Raw genomic sequence first — 5,724 nt, forward strand, 5'->3', positions numbered from 1 at the left:
TGTCTGACTCTTTGAGACCCTATGAATGTAGCCCGCCAGGCTCCTCTGTCCATGGGGAGTCTCCAGGCAAGAATACTGGAGGGGGTCACCATGCCCTCCTCCAAGGGATCTTCTGAACCTAAGGATCAAACCCAGGTGTCCCGCATGGCAGGTTGACTCTTCACCCTCGGAGCCATAAGGGAAGCCCTGGGACATGGATTATTTCTTCCAAATTCAGTAAAATATACATTGTGGTAAGAGCTCTACATTGAATGGATGGCTCTGTACTCTGGGAAGCTTCACTGCATTTAAGTAGGGGCAACATTCATGGGAGCAGCTACGAGCATTCGCCTCCAATCACAGTCTGTAGCAGAGTTCTGAGCGCCAATCTGTGACTGCGCTGAACACATCCTTAGCAACACCTGTGCAAGGACTAACTCTGAGAGGTGGAAAAGCAAACTCAAGCCTCAATGCTGAGTTCATTACAACTTCTGGAGAATCTCATCAACAGTCCATGCAGTATAGTTTCAAAAAATAAGCATCTTAAGGTAAGCAGATAACTCTTTTAGAACCCCAAATATATTTTCTGGCTATATTTATGTGGGGCTGTCTGTCTGCAATGGGTGGCCTGGAAGATGCTCTTCCTTGGGACAACATGGGATCAGAGGACTTGGATGGCCCAGTGGGACTGGGGGGAGCTGAGTACTTGGGAGGAGGCTCCCTTCTGGTTTCAGTTGGAGACCAATTTCTAAGGCACAGTCCAGGGCCCTGCAGTCCTCTCCCCGTATCCTCAGGTGTAACGCTTAATGTAGTCTTCCCCTTTATTTCAGAAGACCTCCCTGTCCCCTAAACGATGTTCTGCAGCTTCTATATCCAGTGGATCACCAAAATTCAAAGGATCAGAAAATAAAGAGTTTAGTCCCCAAACAGCATCCTTCAGCGTCCTTGTGGGGGCCCAGTCAGTGCCCTGAGACGTGTCTCGCCTTTTCCTGTGGACTTGGAGTGCCAGACCTGGGTCAAGCAATTCACTTTGGGAGGCACTGTGTTGTATGCATCGAAAACTTCAGCTCCAAACTGAAATTTTCCAACCTGTTAGTAACCCTTATCTAGGGTGACAGCTGAAAGCAATGAAGCTCGCTTGGGTCGGAAAAATGCACTTTACACCTATAAGGTAAATTAGCTTCAAGTTCTGCAACGTCTTTAACAAACAGCCTGTCTGTGACAGAAACCCGCCGAGTGGAGTCAGAGGCTGTGGGTGACACTCAGGACCTTTGAGACTGTCCTCGTGCTTCAGTTTGTTTGCCAGCGTCAGCATCACTGCGATATTTATCCTGGGCCTCTGGAGACAGGCAAGGCAGGCCAGTGCCCAGCACCACAGTGGGCAGGGGATGTTGAGACTCAGCCCCTCGCCTGTGCCACATCTTCTTTGTCCTTCATCTGTTGCCCAACACTTAGGTTGTTTCCGTATCTTGGCAGTTATAAATAATGCTGCTATGAACATTGCAGTGCATTTGTCTTTTTGAATTAGTGTTTTGTTTTGTTTTGTTTTTAATATACACCAGGAGTGGAATTGCTGGATCATATGGTAATTCTATTTTTATTATTTTAGTAATCTCCTTACTGTTTTCCACAGTGGCTGCACCAAAGTACATCCCTGCCAACAGTGTAACAAGTTCCCTTTTCCCCACGTCCTTGCCAACATTTGTTATTTGTGTTCTTTTGGATGATAGCCATTCTGACAGGTGTGAGGTGGTATCTCATTGAGGTTTTGATTTGCATTTCCTAGATGATTGTCAAAGGTGAGTATCTTTTCATGTGCCTGTTGGCCACCTGCATTTCCTCTTTGGAAAATGTCTATTCAGTTCTGCTCATTTTTCAACTGAGTTTTTTTTTTTTTTTTTTTTTTATGTTGAGTTATACGAGCTGTTTATCAGTCATACCATTTGGAAATACTTTTTCCCATTCAGTAGGTTGTCTTTTTGCTTTGTCGATGTTTTTTGTATTCTTGATACTAATACATATAATCTGTATATTCAAAAACCTAATTGTTAGTAGAATTTTTTCACCCTTTCTGGTGTATAGAATGTCTTCTGTTTTAGTTATCTATTACTGCTTAACAAACTACCCCAAAGCTTAGTGGCTTGAAACAACAACCATTATTTGTTTTGCTTGTGTATCTGCAATTTAGGCAGGACTCAGTGGAGAAGGAAATGGCAACCCACTCCACTGTTCTTGCCTGGAGAATCCCAGGGACGGGGGAGCCTGGTGGGCTGTCGTCTCTGGGGTCGCACAGAGTCGGACACGACTGAAGCCACTTAGCAGCAGCAGCAGCAGCAGCAGCAGTGAAGCCAGCTCACCTCTGCTCCATGCAGTGTGTGCTGGGGCAACTCAATGGAGTATACAAATGGTGGGTTAGAGGATCTACTTTCAAGATGATGCACTTGCATGTCTGGCAAGCTAGTTCTGCCTGCCAGCCAGGAATTCAGCCCAGGCTGCGGACTAGGGCCTTTGGATCCCCTCCAAGGCTTCTTGGCCTTCCTCACGTCATGGTGTCTAGAAACTGAGGCAAGCCTCCAGAGGAACAGGAAGCAGTATTCTCTTCTGTGACTTGGTCCTAGGAGTTACAGAGTATCACTTCTGGGTGTGGGGAGAGTTCACCCTGGCTTACGATGAGGGGACGTAGGTACTACCTCTCGCTGATGTGACTGTCACAGTCACGTCGTAGGAGCTTATGTGGGATGAGAGGTACTGTCGTGGCCATTTCTTAGAAAGTACAATTTGTCAAGTTACTAAAGGGGAGAAAGTATTTCAAAATCTCCTTATATAAGGCCTTAATTAACTTTGTAATTATGAGAAATGGCTAGAATTAGAAAGATTTGAATTTGAATCCTGACTGTAATACTTACTTTCTCTGCATCTATGGACATTTCACTTAGTCTTTTAAAAACTATTTGTTAAAGGGAAATATTGATATACAATGCCTAGAGCTTGTACCTGACTCATATTAAATAGTCAATAAATGATCATTTCTAAAAAAAACAAGGATGACTGGGATACCACTGTTCATATTGTTCCAGAAGTTCTAGCCCAGTGATTTTCAAGTTTAGTTTTGAGAGTAGAACCCATTTCCCCTCATAACTCTTTGGCAAAGCGATTAGAAAACCAACAAACGCTTAGCTCTTATTTTTGAAGCAAGACTGGGGCTCTGGAGCTCTCCCTGCTCATGTACTCTACTTCCCATGATGGAGCTGGAGACATCTGCTCAGATGTTTCAGTCCATATGATAACATGGGAAAGGAAAATACTTGGTATAGTTATTGGATAAGCTGTGAAACATTTATCTTCCCTACTCCTGACAATATGATTGTCTGTGTAGAAAACTGAGAACAACTTAAAAACTAATGGTACTGACAAAATAATTAAGTATACAATTCATATTCATATATATATACATGTGAATATATAGGAAGATCCACAGAATTCTTATATTAATTCACTCAGCAGATATTTATGTGTAAAAGTGAAAGTTGCTCAGTTGTGTCCAACTCTTTGTGACCCCATGGACTATACAGTCTATGGAATTCTCCAGGCCACAATACTGGAGTGGGTAACTGTTCCCTTCTACAGGGGAACTTCCCAACCCAGGGATTGAACCCAGGCCTCCACATTGCAGGCGGATTCTTTACCAGCTGAACCACCAGGGGAGCCCTATTTATGTGCAGGTATGTGCTTATAACTGGGGATACAGTGGTGAAAGGGATGGACAGGTCTCTGCTGTTGGACTTATGCTCTGACGGAGAAGGCGTGTGCTCAACTAACTACAGATCAATATCATTATTGGAGAGCAAATAGCACTTATTTGTTTACTTTTCATTGCTTTTCCACTCTCCCCACTGAGGGAGTGAATTTTATATAGGAAAAAAGGTAAGTGGCTAAGATAAATAAAAGAGGCTGAGGAAGAGTCTCTAGAAGGAAGATTTAGGCTGAAACCCAAAAGATTGGAATGAGTGAAGGGTGTCAGGAGAGCAGCTGAGGCAGAGAAAAGAGTGAGGGCTGCATTTCTGAGGTGAGGAGACACTTGGTATAACCAGAAACTAAAGAACAGCAGACTGTGGCCTAGTGAGTTAAGGGAGGGTGGAGAAGATGGGGAGGAGATACAAAAAGGGCCAATCAGATGGCAGAGGACTCTACAGGCCAGGGGAAGAAATGTTAATGGTATTTACTGCACCCTGAAGCCCAGGAATGGTTACAAGGAGGCCAGGGGGTGGGGTGGGATCACGGGATGACTCAGCATTTTAATGCAGCTCTCTGTCTCTGTGTCAGGAGTGGACTCCAGCAGGGAGACCATCAGCAGGTCACTAGGACATCAGGAGCAGTCCTGTGGCTTTGGTGAGGTGAGAAGTGCAGATAGCAAGAAGTGGACAAATCCAAGCTCACATGTGGGAAGTACAAATGGCAAAAACTTGAAAAATCATACTTTGGTTTTGAAGGAAAGAGAGTAGTATCATTGTAAGTTTTCTTAACTTCCAAAGAAATCTGATCTACTCTCATGGACATGCAACCCTAGTGAGACAGTGAGCAGAGAGGACCTGAATGAGACCCTTTCCAGGTGGAAATGGTCTAAATTAAGTCGGTAGAAGTTATGAAGAACATGGTCTACAATCCCAGTCAGGCTTTGGATTCCAAACTTGAGTGCTCTACTCTAAGGGAAGATTCAAGGCACTAATTTTTATGCCGATTAATATGAGAGTGCAGCTTTTCAGTCTGGGGATCACAACTGAAGTGAAACCCTAGACTTGGCCTGAAACATCCCCTGTGGTGATTAGTCAGGGCAAAGGAAGGGACTTTGTAATACAACACCTCCAGCTACTCTCTGAATCCCTTTACTGGAAGGTGCTGGATAACTTTATTCTCTGATCCCTTTCAGGAGTCAAACAGATCTAGTTTTTGAACTATCATTTTCATTTAATAAAGTTCACATAAGGTCCATATTTCAACAAGCAAAACTATAAACTCCTTTCCCTAGCAGCTGATTTGTGTGCATTGTATTTGTATTAGCAGGTGGAATACACTAGGGATCCTGAGTTTTCATTGGATCGGTGACAATATGATTTGACTAACTGGATAATCTAGTTATTATTCAAGGTATCACCTTTTTATATTACAATTTTCTCATCTATAGAAGTGGTGGACTAGATAATATGTAACATACACTAACTACTTTCTTTAGTAAATTGTGTTCTTCTCAACAGCAAGCTAAAGATAAGATTTGCACCTCATGCATCTTTGTACCCTATAATAGCTATTAGAGCCATGAAAGCATAAAATCTCACGTTGTTGTTCTTGTTCAGTCACTCAGTCATGTCTGACCCTTTGCAACCCCATGGACTGTAGCTACCAGACTCCTCTGTCCATGGGATTCTCCAGGCAAGAATACTGGAGTGGGTAGCCATTCCCTTCTCCAGTGGATCAGTACTTAAGGAGAATTCTTATTTATTTATTATTTAATTTTATTCTTTTATCTTTTAATGTAGCCACTTTGATAAATATTGATCAATAAACATCTATAAACAAATGAGTATGTAAATAAGTAAAAGAATAAACTAAGGGTGATATCTAAATTCTTTTTCAGTATTAAATTTTATAGTTTTACGGCTATGATTCATTACAGTTTTTTAGGCATAAAAATGTTTGCAGATCTAATTGGACTAGAAGTTATGTTCTCTGCTTCATGTCTGCTGCTGC

At 42.6% G+C, this 5,724-nt stretch overlaps 1 pseudogene; it reads right to left on the bottom strand.

Moving 5' to 3' along the window:
• Nucleotides 1–769: 769 nt before the first annotated feature.
• On the bottom strand, nt 770–1,294 carry LOC139177712 (NEDD8-conjugating enzyme UBE2F-like; annotated as a pseudogene).
• Between the last annotated feature and the right edge of the window lie 4,430 nt (nt 1,295–5,724).

The sequence above is a fragment of the Bos indicus genome, chromosome 19 (genome assembly GCF_029378745.1).
Source record: "Bos indicus isolate NIAB-ARS_2022 breed Sahiwal x Tharparkar chromosome 19, NIAB-ARS_B.indTharparkar_mat_pri_1.0, whole genome shotgun sequence".
NCBI classification, from domain to species: Eukaryota; Metazoa; Chordata; class Mammalia; order Artiodactyla; family Bovidae; genus Bos; species Bos indicus.